Here is a 20644-nt window from a genome sequence, read left to right as displayed (position 1 = left end):
CCAGCAGCCGCTCCGCATAAAGCCCCTGGCTCGACCTGCGGATACGGCTGCAGAATGGTTGGCTCAATAGCCGCGCATGCACACGGCTGTGGCCTCCTACAGCATGGCACTGGCCGCGCTTGTCAAAATCTGCATCTCTGTCACCCCCCAGACCACCCCCACTAGTCCCCCCAGGCCCCGCCGAAGCCTCCCCTGCCAGCGGAACGACCCCGCCCCCCCCACCAACCCCCGACAGCGAAAGCGCTGGACACAGTCCTCAGTCGCCACGGGAGGTCCCTGAAAGTTGTGAGGACACTTGTCTCACACCATCGGGGAGTCGGCCAATTGGTGGCGGAGCATCGGGGGAGGGTCCCGGGTGAAGTCCTGGGGCCGTCCATACGCCGTACAGTGCACTCCTCGAGTATGCCGTTTTAGGGGGCGGAGCATCGGAAAAACGGTGTCCCCTCTGATTCCAGCATAAAAATGGATTGTCCGGCCAATCGCCAAACGCAATTTCGGCGATCGGAGAATCCAGCCTCTTATGGGCCAGGGTTTAGAGAACACCAAAGTATATCATGGAGTTCATCTGACCCACAACTTTAAATAGATTGTGGTTATGGGGAGCACAAGGGCCCACTTTACAGGTGTGATGCAACAGAGAGCTAAAGTATGTTTAAAACAAAACAATGTTTATTCTATGAATCCAGTTAACATTTTATAAACACACAGTAAACAATTTATCAACTACCAATCCTGATCACTCCCCCCAAAAGAATACAGTACTCTATAGATCACCCTTGATAACTTTCCAAACAACATCCATAAGGTAAATCCTTTTTAAAATAAAGACAGCAGGTTTAAATGCTCTACAGAAACAGGTATTACTTTGGAATCATCAATGATCATGAGACATGGGAGAAGAATTAGGCCTCTCGGCCCATCGAGTCTGCTCCGCCATTCAATCATGGCTGATATTTTTCTCATCCCCTCATACTCATGAAGAAGGAGCTTTTAAAGATTGAGTCACAGTAACTGTCACCTTGTTCAAAATCAAACTAAACTCACTGTCTTTACCAAGGAGATAGGTGCTATCTGTAAAGTCTCAGGCAAGCGACCACTCGGAAGCGATGACTGTAGAAAAGTTTAGATTTATTCCTCTTACTATTTACATCTTCTACTCACCAAAGGGTGTCCCGCGTCTACCCACAGCTGGGTCAGGATATTTATGTTCCAGCAGTCTGAGGAAAACGTGTGGCAGCTCCCCCTCCCCTCACTCAGGTGAGGCCACAGGGACTCTGAGGTTGCAGATCCCTGGGCCTTCTGTAGGGTTAGAACACTACCCAGGCCATGGAGACAGGCTAGGAAACCCTGTCCCTTGATCAGTTCAAAATTGAGGAAGTGTTGAAGTGAGAATGTAAATTACAGCAGCGCTGGCAATAATCTCCGAGTCATTCCTGGAGGTGCCAGAGGACTGGAGAATTGCAAATGTTATGCACTTGTTCAAAAAGGACAGTTCCAGCAATTACAGCCCAGTTAGTTTTGAATATCCTGGGAAAGGAGTTCACTAAAATCAGCAACAACCCAGCCTCTTGTGCGGTTTTGGTTTCTGTTTCTCTTCCTGCACAATAAAACCCTGAGCTCATGTTTACAATGATCCACTTCCCAAACAGAGATCTGAGGCTTCATTAATTTCAGCCCAAAGTGTAACCACAGGAAGAGGAGGCTTTGCAAACATCCCATCCTTAATGATGAGTTTCAGTACAGATCCAGTACATCAGGCCAAAAAACTGGCTCTTGTGTTTAGTGGTCCCGGGAGTGTTCCCAATACCTTCCCTGGATCCTAGGGTTCGGAAACACTCTGGAAGGTGTGGGGAGCTGGGGCCTGTCCATGGGAGTAACTGAATGTATGAGAACTGGATTAAAAAGGAGAAAAGACCCGAAAATGGAGCAGTTGGGAACAGGATACCAATTAGTTTCCTCTTATCCTCGAGAAATTACTGGCCCTGCTGTGTGTCTGAAAAAACATAAATTCATTTGACACAGATCAGAATATTAAACTGCAGCAAACAGTTTTTGTTTGTGAACTCTCTGGTGTCTTAAGAGGTGGGACGAGTGGATGAATGTCTTCCCACAGTCAGAGCAAAGAAACGGCCTTTCCCCAGTGTGAACTCGCTGGTGTGTCAGAAGATTGGATGGATGAATGAATCCCTTCCCACACGTGGAGCAGGTGAATGGCCTCTCCCCAGTGTGAACTCGCTGGTGTTTCTGGAGGCTGGATGACAGGGTGAATCCGTTCCCACACACAGTACACCTGAATGGCCTCTCCTCATTGTGAACTCGCTGGTGTGTTAGCAGATCAGTTGAGGTTTTGTAAATCTTCTCACATTCAGAACATTTGAAAAGTCTTTTATCCGTGTGAACCAGTTGGTGTTTAGCAAGGTGGGATGATCGTGAGAATCCCTTCCCCCATACAGAGCAGGTGAATGGCCTCTCCCCATTGTGGACTCTCTGGTGTATCAGCAATTCACTTGTGGTTTTATAACTCTTCTCACATTCAGTACATTTGAAAGGTCTGTTATCCGTGTGAACCAGTCGGTGTGTCATGAGGTAGGATGATCGGGTGAATCCTTTCCCACACACACAGCAGGTGAATGGCCTCGCCCCAGTGTGAGTACGTTCATGTTCAATGAGTGTCTGTTATCGTATGAACCGCTTCGCACAGTGAGAGCAACTGAATTGTCTCTCGGTGGGAACAACCTGGTGCGTAACCAAGTCCTTGGAGCTTTTAGAGTTGTTATCACAGCCTGAGGGCTTAAAGAGCCTCTCGTCAATGTGAGCAGGTAGGATGACTGAATGAATCCCTTCCCACATATGGAGCAGATGAATGGCTCCCCAGTGTGACTGCGTCGATGATTTTCAAGCAGGGATGGATAATTGAATCCCTTTCCACAGTCCCCACATTTCCACGGTTTCTCCATGGCGTCAGTGTTGTTGTGTCTCTCCAGGATAGGTGATCAGTTGAAGTCTTGTCCACACACAGAACATGTGTAGTTTCTCCTCACTTTTAATGGTGTGATATTGTTTCTGGCTGTCTTAACTGTTACAGCTCTTTCCACAGTCAGTTCACTGGGACACTCACTCAGGTGCTTTTCCAGTCACACTGATATTTGAAATCTTTTCCCATGAACAGAACAGAGAAACATTTCTCCTTCCACATTTTTCGATGTTATTCAGATTCTGATGTAGCGAGTGATTCTGTTAGATCTCTGCGATGTTTTATTTGAGTTTCCCACTTGCAAAATTTCCTCTTCTAATACCCTGTAAGTTTACAAACATCATCACTGTACAGTATATTAGAAATTCAGAACAGACAATTCCAGTTTCTATGGAGTAACCTCTGACCTCTTGTTACCCCAAATATGTGGGGCAAACAAACTGAAAGACGACAAAATTAGCAACAAAAGCAAAGGAAGCTTCCGAACTCAACCAGAACGTTGTTTCCAGTGTCTTGGAGTTGTTCTGTAGCCTGAAGTTCCCAACAGTTGTGGAAGGTAGCAAGCGTACCAGTGGACACCACTGCTCCCTTTCCAGACAGGCTGTCAGGCAGTGTGACAGCCACCGAACCTCCATAGGGACTGCAAATTCAGCTCCAACAAATTTGTGTTAACCAGGTCCAAGAACAGGTCTAGGAGAAGTACTTCTGATTTACCCAGCCTCTTCCAAGGATTCGGAGCCAAGTGTAAGCAAAGTTGAAGGGCAACCCCTTCTGGAAACTATACAGAGGCTGCAACCTCTCACATTGAACAGAAACATGGCTCCATGCACTCTTCTGCACTGCAGCCTGGGGATGAGTGAAGTTGTTAAACAATCTGTGACCCGGTCTCTAGTATTCCCCGAGCACTAGGACCCGGGCGGGAATAGAGAACCCGAAGCCCACCAACCACCCGCGCATGCGCACCGATTCAATTGAATCAAGATGGCGACCGTCAAGCTGGGCCTGTTCCCGGGAAAACGACCCGAAGCTGCAAACGCAGGACTTCCAGGTACGTATTCCTGGTTTAGGGCTTTCACCCGGTGTTTAGACACTCTCCCCATCCAGACCCGGCTCCATCGCTTCCTCCAGGTTTCCGCTTCCTTACCCGCTGCCCATGAGACAAAGAACCGTCTCTCTCTCGCAGGCGCCATCACACACTGCGCATGCTCCAATTCCGCGAGATATTACGCCTGCGCATTGCTGTCCTGCGGTGCAGATAGGGAACATTCACCACCGCGGGGAATGCTGGGTATAGAGTCCGCCATCGATAATCCCAATTACGTGATTAGTGATTTTTGTTTGTTACGTTGTGAAAGTTGGGGCTGGTGGGACAACCAATAAAATTCGGAATATAATCATAGGTAAATCCAAGTGAGCAGCCCCTCAATTATCAACCAGAAAGAAAAGTAGTGGAAATTAATGAAACACCAGCCATCCAAGTATGGAAAATAGATATATAATGAGGGAAATCAATTTATGTATCTTTAATGAACATCGAAAAGCAAAGAGGAAGATTAAAGATCTTTAAACACCTCACACACTGGGCAAGAAATGTCTTGAAACTCAAAACAGGAGCTTCAGGAAATCAATACTGACCTTGGGTAGAGTGCTCTTTCCAAGAGCCGGTGCAGACTCGATGGGCTGAATTGCCTCCTTCTGCGATGTAAATTCTATGAAAACCCTGACAAATATGAAACTATTAGGTTGATGGAAGACATTTTTAAATTACAAATCGTTTACCAGGGATTCACACTCACTCACTTAACTTGCGAATTCAGGTTCCAGCCCTCAAGTCTGGCAACAGACCTTACTGCTCCCTTGCCCCTCCGGCCTCTGAGCACCTCTTGCTGCTGTTTCCCAGGACAATCAGTGTCTACTCTCCAACATTACTCTGTCAAATGGAGTTCAGAGGCTCAGAGGAAAAAAAAGAATGAGGACATGGATCTGAATTTGGAAATACAGTTAAAGAAACATGATTCCATTTGTAAACTGAAGTATTTTCATTGAAATTCAAAGTACTTGATTGCAATTAACACATTCATTTTGCCTGACACTTGTGGGCAATGGGAGTAAATTATGCTCATTATTTTATATCAATCTACTTTTCTATGATTTTGACACATAATCTTTCTTTTTTATCACATTTAAATGGTGGACTTTGAGCTGAAAAATCATCAACGCAGTCACAATGGTGAGAAGCCGTTCAGTTGTACTGAATGTGGGAAAGCATTTACACATTCATCCACCCTGGTGACACACCAGCAAGTTCACACTGGGGAGAGGCCATTCACCTGTTCCGTGTTTGGGAAGAGATGCATGTTTTTATCTAGGCTGCGGAGATACCAGCAAGTTCACAATGACAAGAGATGGTTTCATTGCTCTGACTGTGATAGGAGCTTTAAATGTCTGTATGGGCTGAGGGAGCACCAGCACATTCACACTGGTTACTCACCATTCAGCTGCTCTCACCGCACAAAGAGCTTCAGCAGATCGTCCAGCCTGTTGATACATCAGCGACTTCACACTGGGGAGAGGCCATTCACTTGTCATGTGTGTGAGAAGGGATTCATTAATTCATCCAATCTGCTGATACACCGGTGAGTTCACGCTGGGGAGAGATCTTTTAAATGCCCAGACTGTGGGAAGAGCTAACAAAGTTCCGGAGACCTGGTGCACCATCAACGTGTTCACACTGATGAGAGACCGTTCAGGGGCTCTCACTGCGGGGCTGGGTTCAGGCAATCATCTGACCTCAGTGTACATCAGCGAGTTCACACTGGGGCGAAGCCGTTTTCCTGTTCCGAATGGGGAAAGGGATTTGTTCGTTCATGCAACCTGTGGAGGCACCTGCAAGTTCACAGTGGAGAGAGGCTGTTCACCTGATCTGTGTGTGGGAAGAGATTCACTCATTCGTCCACTCTGCTGACACACCAACAGGTTCACAAGTGACTGCAGGGGTTGGATTCTGCTGTTATTCCTCCTGTTAATCATGTCCAGAACTGAACCATGTTCATTATGACCATTGGGATCTGTTTCTGAAGATTTGAATAAACTCCAGCCCAGTTAAAATTATTCAGATTCTGGATAACTGTCAAATCAGCTTTATCTTAAACACAAAGATAAAAGCAAATTACTGCAGACGCTGGAACCTGAAACAAAAACAGAAAATACAGGACAATCTCAGCAGGTCTCTCCAAGATGCTCTCCACAGAGGCTGCCAGACCACCTGAGATTGTCCAGTATTATCTGTTTTGTATTAAACACAGTGTGAGTGTGTTATGTCTTTTTAAATATGTGAAGACAAGTTAGTTCCTTTCAAACAGTTCTCTGTTGTTTCACAATAACTAGTGTGTGCACAACAAGATCCGAACAGCAAGGAGACAAGCGACCGATTGATCCAGTTTTCTGGTGGTGTCAGTTAAAACATGAATGCTGGTCCCACTGGACCAGGAAATCTCCCCTGTGGACAGTGTGTGGAGCTGCTGAGCTCTCCCAAGCTGAAAGTGGAGCTGATTGAGCTGTTGCGCCTGCAGTGAACCGTGAAGAACCGCTGCCTGGGATCTTTCCTCTTCATTCAGACTCCCAGCTGAAGCTGTTTCTGCAGTAAAATAGTTAACAAAACAAACAAAGAACAAAGAAATGTACAGCACAGGAACAGGCCCTTCGGCACTCCAAGCCCGTGCCGACCATGCTGCCCGACTAAACTACAATCTTCTACACTTCCTGGGTCCGTATCCCTCTATTCCCATCCTATTCATGTATTTGTCAAGATGCCCCTTAAATGTCACTATCGCCCCTGCTTCCACCACCTCCTCCGGTAGCGAGTTCCAGGCACACACTACCCTCTGCGTAAAAAACTTGCCTCATACATCTACTCTAAACCTTGCCCCTCTCACCTTAAACCTATGCCCCCTAGTAATTGACCCCTCTACACTGGGGAAAAGCCTCTGACTATCCACTCTGTCTATGCCCCTCATGATTTTGTAGACCTCTATCAGGTCTCCCCTCAACCTCCTTCGTTCCAGTGAGAACAAACCGAGTTTATTCAACCGCTCCTCATAGCTAATGCCCTCCATACCAGGCAACATTCTGGTAAATCTCTTCTGCACCCTCTCTAAAGCCTCCACATCCTTCTGGTAGTGTGGCGACCAGAATTGAACACTATACTCCAAGTGTGGCCTAACTAAGATTCTATACAGCTGCAACATGACTTGCCAATTCTTATACTCAGTGCCCCGGCCAATGAAGGCAAGCATGCCGTATGCCTTCTTGACTACCTTCTCCACCTGTGTTGCCCCTTTCAATGACCTATGGACCTGTACTCCTAGATCTCTTTGACTTTCAATACTCTTGAGGGTTCTACCATTCACTGTATATTCCCTACCTGCATTAGACCTTCCAAAATGCATTACCTCACATTTGTCCGGATTAAACTCCATCTGCCATCTCTCCGCCCAAGTCTCCAAACAATCTAAATCCTGCTGTATCCTCTGACAGTCCTCATCGCTATCCGCAATTCCACCAACCTTTGTGTCATCTGCAAACTTACTAATCAGACCAGTTACATTTTCCTCCAAATCATTTATATATACTACAAAGAGCAAAGGTCCCAGCACTGATCCCTGTGGAACACCACTGGTCACAGCCCTCCAATTAGAAAAGCATCCTTCCATTGCTACTCTCTGCCTTCTATGACCTAGCCAGTTCTGTATCCACCTTGCCAGCTCACCCCTGATCCCGTGTGACTTCACCTTTTGTACTAGTCTACCATGAGGGACCTTGTCAAAGGCCTTACTGAAGTCCATATAGACAACATCCACTGCCCTACCTGCATCAATCATCTTAGTGACCTCCTCGAAAAACTCTGTCAAGTTAGTGAGACACGACCTTCCCTTCACAAAACCGTGCTGTCTCTCACTAATACGTCCATTTGCTTCCAAATGGGAGTAGATCCTGTCTCGAAGAATTCTCTCCAGTAATTTCCCTACCACTGAAGTAAGGCTCACCGGCCTGTAGTTCCCGGGATTATCCTTGCTACCCTTCTTAAACAGAGGAACAACATGGGCTATTCTCCAGTCCTCCGAGACATCCCCTGAAGACAGTGAGGATCCAAAGATTTCTGTCAAGGCCTCAGCAATTTCCTCTCCAGCCTCCTTCAGTATTCTGGGGTAGATCCCATCAGGCCCTGGGGACTTATCTACCTTAATATTTTTTAAGACACCCAACACATTGTCTTTTTGGATCTCAATGTGACCCAGGCTATCTACACACCCTTCTCCAGACTCAACATCTACCAATTTCTTCTCTTTGGTGAATACTGATGCAAAGTATTCATTTAGTACCTCGCCCATTTCTTCTGGCTCCACACATAGATTCCCTTGCCTATCCTTCAGTGGGCCAACCCTTTCCCTGGCCACCCTCTTGCTTTTTATATACGTGTAAAAATCCTTGTGATTTTCCTTAACCCTATTTGCCAATGACTTTTCGTGACCCCTTCTAGCCCTCCTGACTGCTTGCTTAAGTTCCTTCCTACTTTCCTTATATTCCATGCAGGCTTCGTCTGTTCCCAGCCTTTTAGCCCTGACAAATGCCTCCTTTTTCTTTTTGACGAGGCCTACAATATCTCTCGTTATCCAAGGTTCCCGAAAATTGCCGTATTTATCCTTATTCCTCACAGGAACATGCCGGTCCTGAATTCCTTTCAACTGCCACTTGAAAGCCTCCCACATGTCAGCTGTTGATTTGCCCTCAAACATCCGCCCCCAATCTATGTTCTTCAGTTCCCGCCTAATATTGTTATAATTAGCCTTCCCCCAATTTAGCACATTCATCCTAGGACCACTCTTATCCTTGTCCACCAGTACTTTAAAACTTACTGAATTGTGGTCACTGTTACCGAAATGCTCCCCTACTGAAACTTCTACCACCTGGCCGGGCTCATTCCCCAATACCAGGTCCAGTACCGCCCCTTCCCTAGTTGGACTGTCTACATATTGTTTTAAGAAGCCCTCCTGGATGCTCCTTACAAACTCTGCCCCGTCTAAGCCCCTGGCACTAAGTGAGTCCCAGTCAATATTGGGGAAGTTGAAGTCTCCCATCACCACAACCCTGTTGTTTTTACTCTTTTCCAAAATCTGTCTACCTATCTACTCCTCTATCTCCCGCTGGCTGTTGGGAGGCCTGTAGTAAACCCCCAACATTGTGACTGCACCCTTCTTATTCCTGATCTCTACCCATATAGCCTCACTGCCCTCTGAGGTGTCCTCCCGCAGTACAGCTGTGATATTCTCCCGAACCAGTAGCGGAACTCTGCCTCCCCTTTTACATCCCCCTCTATCCCGCCTGAAACATCTAAATCCTGGAACGTTTAGCTGCCAATCCTGCCCTTCCCTCAACCAGGTCTCTGTAATGGCAACAACATCATAGTTCCAAGTACTAATCCAAGCTCTAAGTTCATCTGCCTTACCCGTAATACTTCTTGCATTAAAACATATGCACTTCAGGCCACCAGACCCGCTGTGTTCATCAACTTCTCCCTGTCTGCTCTGCCTCAGAGCCCCACTGTCCCTATTCCCTAGTTCTCCCTCAATGCTCTCACCTTCTGACTTATTGCTCCCAAGCCCACCCCCCTGCCATACTAGTTTAAACCCTCCCGTGTGACACTAGCAAACCTCGCGGCCAGGATATTTATGCCTCTCCGGTTTAGATGCAACCCATCCTTCTTATATAGGTCACACCTGCCCCGGAAGAGCTCCCAGTGGTCCAGATAACGGAAACCCTCCCTCCTACACCAGCTGTTTAGCCACGTGTTTAGCTGCTCTATCTTCCTGTTTCTAGCCTCACTGGCACGTGGAACGGGGAGTAATCTCGAGATTACAACCCTCGAGGTCCTGTCTTTTAACTTTCTGCCTAGCTCTCTGAACTCCTGCTGCAGGACCTCATGCCTCTTCCTGCCTATGTCGTTAGTACCAATATGTACAACGACCTCTGCCTGTTTTCCCTCCCCCTTCAGGATGCCCTCTACCCGTTCGGAGACATCCTGGACCCTGGCACCAGGGAGGCAACATACCATCCTGGAGTCTCTTTCACGTCCACAGAAGCGCCTATCTGTGCCCCTGACTATAGAGTCCCCTATTACTATTACTCTTCTGCGCTTTGACCCTCCCTTCTGAACATCAGAGCCAGCCGTGGTCCCACTGCTCTGGCTGCTGCTGTTTTCCCCTGATAGGCTATCCCCCCCGACAGTATCCAAAGAGGTATACCTGTTCGAGAGGGGGACAACCACAGGGGATTCCTGTACCGACTGCCTGCCCTTTCTGGTGGTCACCCATTTCTCTGCCTGCACGTTGGGTGTGACCACATTTACATAACTGCGATCTATGACGCTTTCCGCCACCTGCATGCTCCTGAGTGCATCCAATTGCTGCTCTCACCGAACTATGCGGTCTGTGAGGAGCTCCAGTTGGGTGCACTTTCTGCAGATGAAGCCATCCGGGACGCTGGAAGCCTCCCGGACCTGCCACATCTCATAGTCAGAGCACTGCACCCCTCTAACTGACATTGCGTCAATTAATTAAAATTAAAATTAAAAAAAAAATTTTTTTTTAAAAAAATATATATTTTTTTAAATTTCAAAGTTACTGTTAACTATCTGTTTCCTAGCACTAGATTTCTAATAGAAATGCGAAAGCTAAATATAGTACTCTCCGATTCTGGCTTAGATATCCCTCTAAATTATCATTAAGTAATTATGTTTAATTAGTTACCAATGCTTAATTTTTTTAATTTAGTGTAGATTCCCAACCAGCCACTCAGGCCACAGCTTTTCTGTGATGTCACTTCAGTTTCCCCCCGACACACACAATTTGAAAAAGGTATAAAAGTAAAAATGACTAAAAATCACTTACTTACCTTCTTACCCTCTGAGTGTCTTAGATGTTCTCAGGTTCTCTCCCTGACAGAGACTGCTCGTCCACCTCCGAACGGCTCCCGAAACTAGGCCGCAATCTTTTAAAATCTCCGCTCCGACTCGCAGCTCCTGCGCTTTTTAAATCTCCCGCGCTGTTTTCAGAGTCCCGGCTCACTCAGCTCCCGCGCTGTTTTCAGAGTCCCGGCTCACTCAGCTCCCGCGCTGTTTTCAGAGTCCCGGCTCACTCACCTCCCGCGCTGTTTTCAGAGTCCCGGCTCACTCACCTCCCGCGCTGTTTTCAGAGTCCCAGCTCACTCACCTCCCGCGCTGTTTTCAGAGTCCCGGCTCACTCACCTCCCACGCTGTTTTCAGAGTCCCGGCTCACTCAGCTCCCGCGCTGTTTTCTTTGAACTTTGAATATCAATCCCAATTTAATCTTTGGTACAAAATCTATAACTTTTTAAACAATGTGCAGTGTTACAGGGAGAAGGCAGGAGAACGGCACTGGGTGAAAGGCTCATTCAGAAAGACATAGCAGACACGAGGGACCGAATGGCCTCCTTCTGCACTGTAACAGTCTGTGATTCTGTTGAGCTCATGTAGAACCTTTCACACCTTCAGAATATCCAATATGGTTCACAGCCAATGATGGATTCTGGAAGGAATAATGAGGAGAGGCAGTATAAACTAAACAGTAGAATTTTAAACAGAGCAGGAACAGAGTGGCCTGAAGTTTATGGACACAAATGTTAGAAGGTGGCAGGACAAGTTGATGAGGTGTCAAAAATGCACAAACGATCCTTGTTATCATTGAAATGGGCAGGAGTACAGGGAAGCTATGGGAAACGTTTATTAAACGTTTGGGCCTTAGCTGGATCTCGTGACCAGCTGTGGGCAGCACAATTTAGAAAAGAGGCCAATGTCTTAGAGAGGGAGCAGGGGAGATTCACCAGAATGGTACCAAGGTTGAGGGATTTCAGTTTTGTAGAGAGACTGGAGAAGTTGAGATTTCCTTTCTTACACAGAGAAGGTTCGAGGAAAATTTATTGCTGGTGATCAAAATGATGAGAGGTTTCTGCAGGTAGATCGGAAGAAAACGTTTCCACTGTTAGGAGAGTCAGTAAACTCTGGAATTCCTTCGCTAACTATCCCCACCTCATTTTCCTCCTTTGGATACTCCTTAATTCCTACTTCTTTGACCAGCCTTTGGTCACATCTGCTCTATTGTATCCTTTCATTGCTCAGTGTTAAATGATGATTGATAGCGTCTCCCATGAAATGTTTTGGGATGTCAGACAAAATATCCAGGCTTGGGCTAACTAGTGCCAAGTAACACACAAGTGTCAGGCAATGACCATCTCCAATAAGAGACAATCTAACCATCGCCCCTTGACATGCAATGGCATTACCATCACTGAATCCCCACTGTCAACATCGTGGGGGTGGGTGACCATTGATCTGAAACTAAACTGGAATAGCCATATAAATAGTGTGGCTACAAGAGCAGGTCAGAAGCTAGGGATTCTGCATGGAATAACTCACTTCCTCACTCCCCAAAGCCTGTCCACCATCTACAAGGTACAAGTCAGGAGTGTGATGGAATGCCTGGATGAGTGCAGCTCCAACCACACTCAAGAAGCTCAACACCATCCAGGATAAGGCAGCACACTTGATTGGCATGCCTTCCACAAACATTCACTCCCTCCACCACTGACACACGGTAGTAGCAGTGGGTGTACCATCTACAAGATGCACTGCGGGAAATCACCAAGACTCCTTGGGCAGCACCTACCAAACCAATGACATGACTATCTAGAAGAACATAATCAGCAGATACCCTGACATCAAGAACACACCAGACACTCACCGCACACACTGACTGACACACCCACACAAACAGACACACACACTCAGGCATGCAGTCACTACCATCTAGAGGGACAGGAGCAGCAGATATATTTTTTAAAATTCAATTTTTACAAGATGTGGTCGTCACTGGCTCGGCCAGGATTTATTACCCATTCTTAGTTTCCCTTCAGACGGTGATGGTGAGTTGCCTTCTTGAACCGCTGCTGTCCTTGAGGTGTAGGTACACCCGCTGTGCTGTCAGGGAGGTAGTTCCAGGATGTTGCCCCAGAGACAGTGAAGGAGCGGTGATATATTTCAATATCAGGCCACTGAATGACTTGGTGAACCTCCAGGTGATGGGGTTCCCGGTGTCCGTTGCTCATGTCCTTCCAGATGGTAGTGGTTGTGGGTTTGGAAGATGCTGCCTAAGGAACCTTGGTGAGTTACTGCAGTGCATCTTGTAGATGGTACACACAGCTGATTGATCAGGAGCTGGTTTAGCACACTGGGCTAAATTGCTGGCTTTTAAAGCAGACCAAGGCAGGCCATATTCGGTACATATGACAATAAATCAATCAGTCAAATGAACATGAAATGAAATTAAATGAAAATCGCTTATTGTCACAAGTAGGCTTCAATGAAGTTACTGTGAAAAGCCCCTAGTGGCCACATTCCGGCACCTGTTCGGGGAGGCTGGTAGGGAATTGAACCATGCTGCTGGCCTGCCTTGGTCTGCTTTTAAAGCCAACGATTTAGCCCAGTGGGACTGTGACAGATTTATTGTCATATGTACCGAAGTACAGTGAAAAGTATTTTTCTGTGGCCAAGGGAACATACACAGTACGTACACAGTAGACATAAAGGATAATTGACAAAGAAAATAATTGATTTTATTGTCAGTCTTCAGACAGGAGCTGGAGAACTGAACCCAGACAGAGGAGAGGGAGGGAGAAAACTGGGAGTGGAGGAAAGAAATGGTGCAGATGGTGAGATGGGTTTGGATTTCAGCCCAGGGAGGAGGGCGAGTGTGTGGGACGGGGATTGACAGCTTTGGGGGAACAAGAGAGGAAAAAATGTTCCAGAGAAACTAGAATTGTCTGTTCAGAATTTATATGCTCCACTGACAGTGATGACGTTTGTAAATTCCTTTTACAGGATATTAGAAAGGAGGATTTACAGATGTGAGACAGAAACCAAACATCATCTGACAGTCACTCAATTTATCAGGACCTGAAAATCCTCCCACTTTGAATGTTGAAGGAGAAATTTTTGTCTCTTCTGTCTGTGAGCAACAATTTTAAACATCAGTGTGACTGGAAAGATATCGAGACAAACACACCCGAGTGAGAGTGTTCCAATGAACTGACCGAGGAAAGAGCTTTAACCAGTTACACAGCCTGAAGAAACATCACGACCTTCACAGTGAGGAGAAACCATACACGTGTCCTGTACTTGGAGAAGACTTCAACCGATCATCCAACTTGGAGAGACACAAGGACACAGGCGCCATGGAGAAACCATGGAAATGTGAGGACTGTGGGAAGGGATTCAGTTACCCTTCCCTGCTGGAAAACCATCGGGGCAGTCACACTGGGGAGAGGCCATTCACCTGCTCTGTGTGTGGGGAGAGATTAATTCAGTCATCTGGCCTTGGTCTCACCAGCGGATTCACACTGAGGAAAAGCTATTCATCTGCACCTCCTGTGGAAAGAGGTTCAGGCATTCTTCAGCACTCACTGTACATCAACGCACTCACACTGGGGAGAGGCCGTTCGCCTGCTCCGACTGTGGGAAGGGATTCACTCAGTCATTCCACCTGCTGTCACACCAGCGTGTTCATAGAGGTGAGCGGCCGTTCACCTGCTCTGTGTGTGGGAAGGGATTCACTGGATCATCCCACTTGCTGTCACACCAGCGAGTTCACATTAAGGAGAAACCATTCAGCTCCACTTCCTGTGGAAAGAGTTTCAGACAGGCATCCTCCCTCATTGTACACCAGCGGCTCCATATTGGGAAAGACTGTTTACTTGCTTTGTGTGTGGGAAGGGATTCACAGTTTTACCCACCCTTCTGAGACACCAGCGAATTCACACTGAAGAGAAACCATTCGGCTGCACCTCCTGTGGAAAGAGTTTCAGGCAGTCATCCAACCTCACTGCTCACCAACACACTCACACTGCGGAGAGACCATTCACATGCTCCGTGTGTGGGAAGGGATTCAATTGGTCGTCACTGCTCACCAGCGTGTTCACACTGGGGATAAACCGTTTACCTGCTCAGTGTGTGGGAAGGGATTCACAAAGTCTTTCAACTTGCTGACACACCAACGCACTCACACTAAGAGACAATTCAAATGCTGTGTGTGAGTGGGAAGGGATTCACTCAGTCACGATGCCTCCAGAGACATCAGCAAGTTCATAAATGACTGCAGGGGTTGGATTCTGCTGTTGTTTAGTATTGACAGTCTGACAATATTTTGTTCCTGCTGATGTTAACCCCTATAACTGCTGGAACTCAATATGCTGAAAATGGCATTTATTGTGGGGGCTACAGTGTCTATTTTTAAAAGCACCATCTGTGATCTTTCCCCTTAATCCAGGAACTCTCAGCAGAAACCTGTTTAGAATACATTTCTGAACTTTTGCTTCAATTCTAAATCAATTTTTGGTGCATAGTCTACAATTGAGTGTCTGAAAGCTCCAACTGCAGGGCTTAATATATATGTTTTTCAATGGCTGTTCTTGAGATTTTCTCGAGAGATGCTCTTTGATTTTCAGGAGTTAATTTTTTGGTTTCCAGGGTCTCCTTTTCCACTCTCACTGACTCCTTTATTAAGTGATGTCGTCACGTAATCACATTACCGTCAATATTTGTGTTGAGTATTTTTTGAGTTTACTTATTTTCGTACAGAAGATAGCACAAATACCAAAGACTGTGTACATATTAAATGTTTTAAATTGAAAGCAATAAGAAAGATGTTTTGGTTAATTTATTTAAAAAGGAAACACCCTTACTCCATTTCCAAAATGAGAATTCAAACTATCTGACACAAGGAAACTCAACAGATGCCGAGTGTTTATTGGATCAGACGGTGAAGCAGGAAAAAACTCACCCAATTCTGATCTTTATTGTTTGGATTTACATTCAAAACCCATCGATAACCTCACTGCACCCACTGAGATCAGCTCAGACAGGGGGTTTTGTATGTTGTCTGTGAGCGTTCAATTGCAAATAACAGCAGTGAAGAATGAAACCTGGATCTCAACTTCTAATTTGACAGATGTGATTAGTGAGTAAGTTCACAGTGGAGATTACTCCAATTCCTGAGCTGTGCATCCCACCTCCTGAGATGTATAAAAATAATGAAATATTGCTCAGCAGAAGGGAAAGCTCTAAGTGTCTGTGTCTCCTTCCGAAGCTCCCACTGCTGTGAAACCCTCTCGTTCTGTCCCAGGGAGACACGGTTCCTCCACACAGCACTGACTCAGGCAGCACGTCAGCCAGCTTCCTTCCTCAAAATGGACGACAAAGCTGTTCCTCCAATCACAGATTCTGTCTCTGCAGAACCAACAACATTGGGAGAGACAGAATCTGTGATTGGAAGAGCTGTTCTTCACAGATTCTGTCGCTCCCATATACAGGGGCAGGTATTCTTCCAGTGGATTCTCCCGTGATAGAACTTTTGTGGTCCTTTTGAGGATGAATTCATGCTTCACAACTGGTTCTGAAATACTGTCACTCTGGGTGTAAGGCATCGTGGGATAAAACATGGATCTACATCTTGTCACCTGACACAAATTCATATCATCACCTGAGTCCCAGATTTAAATGTGATTGTCCAATACAGAAAATATATATAAATTCACCCCGTTAAATCTGATTCACAAGGTACAGGAGATTGGATTGGATTGGATTGGATTTGTTTATTATCACGTGTACCGAGGTACAGTGAAAAGTATTTTTCTGCGAGCAGCTCAACAGATCATTAAGTACATGAGAAGAAAAGGGAATAAAAGAAAATACATAATAGGACAACACAACATATACAATGTACCTACATAAGCACTGGCATCGGATGAAGCATACAGGGTGTAGTGTTAATGAAGTCAGTCCATAAGAGGGTCATTTAGGAGCCTGGTAACAGTGGGGAAGAAGCTGTTTTTGAGTCTGTTCGTGCGTGTTGTCAGACTTCTGTATCTCCTTCCCGATGGAAGAAGTTGGAAGAGTGAGTAAGCCGGGTGGGAGGGATCTTTGATTATACTGCCCACTTTCCCCAGGCAGCGGGAGGTGTAGATGGAGTCAATGGATGGGAGGCAGGTTCGTGTGATGGACTGAAATGAAATGAAATGAAAATCGCTTATTGTCACAAGTAGGCTTCAATGAAGTTACTGTGAAAAGCCCCTAGTCGCCACATTCCGGTGCCTGTTCGGGGAGGCTGTTACGGGAAGGCTGTTGTGGGGAGACTGGGCGGTGTTCACGACTCTCTGAAGCTTCTTGCGGTCCTAGACTGAGCAGTTGCCATACCAGGCTGTGATGCAGCCCAATGGGATGCTTTCTATGGTGCATCTGTAAAAGTTAGTAAGAGTCAATGTGGACATGCCGAATTTCCTTAGTTTCCTGAGGAAGTATAGGCGCTGTTGTTCTTTCTTGGTGGTAGCGTCGACGTGGGTGGACCAGGACAGATTTTTGGAGATGTGCACCCCTAGGAATTTGAAACTGCTAACCATCTCCACCTCGGCCCCGTTGATGCTGACAGGGGTGTGTACAGTACTTTGCTTCCTGAAGTCAATTACCAGCTCTTTAGTTTTGCTGGCATTGAGGCAGAGATTGTTGTCGCTACACCACTCCACTAGGTTCTCTATCCTTTGTGTTATTTACAATATATAACACAATACTTTGTGTTGTTCACAATGATGGCAGTATCAACCTTCTCCCTAACCTGGCCTAACACTTCTGCTGACCAGGAAGACTCCTTATTCTAATGGGGACATTTCCCGTCTGCTCGGTTATTCCTTTAGCCCTTGAATTGTTTTTAAAAAAAATATATATATTTTATTAAAGTTTTTCGATCAAACAAAAACAAAAATTTCCCATTTTACAACTTTGTAATAATATATACATTGATCGTTTTTTAAATAAATAATATGCTAACTAACGGCAACTGCCAACAACAAAATAAGAAACAACAGAAATAGTAACTAAAACAGTAACTTAGTAAAATCTAATATAAATAACTAATATATAAACACACACATAAAACCCCTGAGGACCCAAATGAGTCCCCCCCGCCCTCCCCCCTGGGATGCTGCTGCTACCTTTCCTATTTTCCCTTATCGCTCTGCGAGATAGTCGAGGAACGATTGCCACCGCCTGGTGAACCCTTGAGCCGAACCTCTCAGTGCGTACTTTATCCGCTCCAATTTTTTGAACCCTGCCATGTCGTTTATCCAGGCCTCCACGCCCGGGGGTCTGGCTTCTTTCCACATAAGTAGAATCCTTCGCCGGGCTACTAGGGACGCAAAGGCCAAAACATCGGCCTCTCTCGCCTCCTGCACTCCCGGCTCATCTGCAACCCCAAATATAGCCAACCCCCAGCCTGGTTCGACCCGGACCCCCACCACCTTTGAAATCACTTTTGCCACACCAACCCAGAACCCATGCAATACCTGACATGACCAGAACATGTGGGTGTGGTTCGCCGGGCTTCCCGCGCATCTCACGCACCTATCCTCCACCCCAAAAAATCTACTCAGCCTTGCTCCAGTCATATGTGCCCTGTGTAGAACCTTGAATTGTATCAGGCTGAGCCTGGCACACGAGGACGAAGTGTTTACCCTACTTAGGGCATCTGCCCACAGCCCCTCCTCTATCTCTTCCCCCAGCTCCTCCTCCCATTTTCCCTTCAGCTCCTCCACCATCGTCTCCCCCTCGTCTCTTATTTCCCTGTATATATCTGACACCCTGCCATCACCAACCCATGCCCCCGAAATCACTCTGTCCTGGATCTCTTGCGCCGGGAACTGTGGAAATTCCCTCACCTGTTGCCTCACAAATGTCCTCACTTGCATATAGCGAAATGCATTCCCAGGTGGCAGCCCATATTTTTCTGTCAGTGCTCCCAGACTCGCGAACGTCCCGTCTAAGAACAAGTCCTTCAATTTTGCAATTCCTGCTCGCTGCCAAGATTTAAATCCCCCATCTATCCTTCCCGGGACAAACCTATGATTGTTCCTTATCGGGGACCACACTGAGGCACCCTTCACTCCCTTATGTCATCTCCACTGCCCCCAAAATTTCAGAGTTGCCACCACCACTGGGTTTGTGGTATATTTGTTCGGGCAGAACGGCAACGGCGCCGTCGCCAGTGCTTTTAGGCTAGTTCCCCTACAAGATGCCATCTCCAGTCTTTTCCACGCCGCTCCTTCCCCTTCCCTCATCCACTTACATATCATTGACACGTTGGCGGCCCAATAATAATCACTTAGACTTGGCAGTGCCAGTCCCCCTCTGTCCCTACTGCGCTGCAGGAACCCCCTCTTTACTCTTGGGGTCTTTCCAGCCCACACAAAGCTCATAATACTCTTGTCCACCTTTTTAAAAAAGGCCTTTGTAATCAGTACAGGGAGGCACTGGAACACAAAAAGAAACCTTGGAAGAACCACCATTTTAACTGCCTGCACCCTGCCCGCCAATGACAGGGGCACCATGTCCCACCTCCTAAAGTCCTCTTCCATCTGCTCTACCAGTCGTGCCAAGTTAAGCTTATGCAAGGTTCCCCAGTTCCTGGCCACCTGGATCCCTAAATACCGGAAATCCCTTGTTACCCTCCTCAACGGTAAATCGTCTATTCCCCTGCCCTGTTCCCCGGGGTGCATCACAAACAGTTCACTCTTCCCCATATTCAATTTATATCCTGAAAATTCTCCAAACTCCCTGAGTGTCTGCATTATCTCAGGCATCCCCTCCACTGGGTCCGCGACATACAACAACAAATCATCCGCGTATAATGACACCCGATGCTCTTCTCCTCCTCTAAGTACCCCCTTCCACTTCCTGGAGCCCCTCAGTGCTATGGCCAGTGGCTCAATTGCCAATGCAAACAGTAACGGGGACAGGGGACATCCCTGTCTTGTACCCCTATATAGTCGGAAGTGGTCAGATCGTTGCTTATTTGTAATCACACTTGCCACCGGGTCCCTGTACAGGAGCTGAACCCATCTAATGAACCCCTCTCCAAATCCAAATCTCCTCAGTACTTCCCACAGGTAGTCCCACTCCACTCTATCAAATGCTTTCTCTGCATCCATCGCCACCACTATCTCCGCCTCCCCCTCCGGTGGGGGCATCATCATCACCCCCAGCAGCCTCCGTATATTAGCATTCAATTGCCTCCCTTTAACAAACCCCGTTTGATCATCATGTACCACCCTAGGGACACAGTCCTCTATCCTCGTCGCCATCACCTTGGCCAAAAGCTTGGCATCTACGTTCAAGAGGGAAATAGGCCGGTATGACCCGCACTGCAGCGGGTCTTTGTCTCGTTTCAGGATCAGCGATATCGTCACCTCCGACATCGTCGGGGGTAGTGTCCCCCTTTCCCTAGCCTCATTAAAGGTTCTCATCAGAAGTGGGGCCAGCAGGTCCACGTATTGCCTATAGAGCTCCACCGGGAACCCATCCGGTCCCGGGGCCTTCCTTGCCTGCATGTTCCCAATTCCTTTTACCACCTCCTCCACCTCAATCTGCGCTCCCAGTCCTGTCCTCTCCTGTTCCTCAACCTTCGGGAACTCCAGCTGGTCTAGGAAACGCATCATTCCCTCTTTCCCTTCCGGGGGTTGAGCCTTATATAGCCTCTCGTAAAATACCTTAAACAC

At 46.8% G+C, this 20644-nt stretch overlaps 2 long non-coding RNA genes across 2 annotated transcripts; one reads left to right on the top strand and one right to left on the bottom strand.

Annotated features, from left to right (window-relative positions):
• Positions 1-651: 651 nt before the first annotated feature.
• Positions 652-4176, bottom strand: LOC140418948 (uncharacterized). The gene is made up of 2 exons (XR_011945436.1): positions 4119-4176; positions 652-3297 (listed from the first exon to the last, which is right to left on the bottom strand). It is a non-coding gene; the product is annotated as an uncharacterized lncRNA (long non-coding RNA).
• Positions 3945-15744, top strand: LOC140418949 (uncharacterized). Its single transcript, XR_011945437.1, has 2 exons — positions 3945-4022; positions 13926-15744. It is a non-coding gene; the product is annotated as an uncharacterized lncRNA (long non-coding RNA).
• Positions 15745-20644: the final 4900 nt, after the last annotated feature.

The sequence above is a fragment of the Scyliorhinus torazame genome, chromosome 5 (assembly GCF_047496885.1).
Source record: "Scyliorhinus torazame isolate Kashiwa2021f chromosome 5, sScyTor2.1, whole genome shotgun sequence".
NCBI classification, from domain to species: Eukaryota; Metazoa; Chordata; class Chondrichthyes; order Carcharhiniformes; family Scyliorhinidae; genus Scyliorhinus; species Scyliorhinus torazame.
This window is presented reverse-complemented; position numbering and strand designations above follow the sequence as displayed.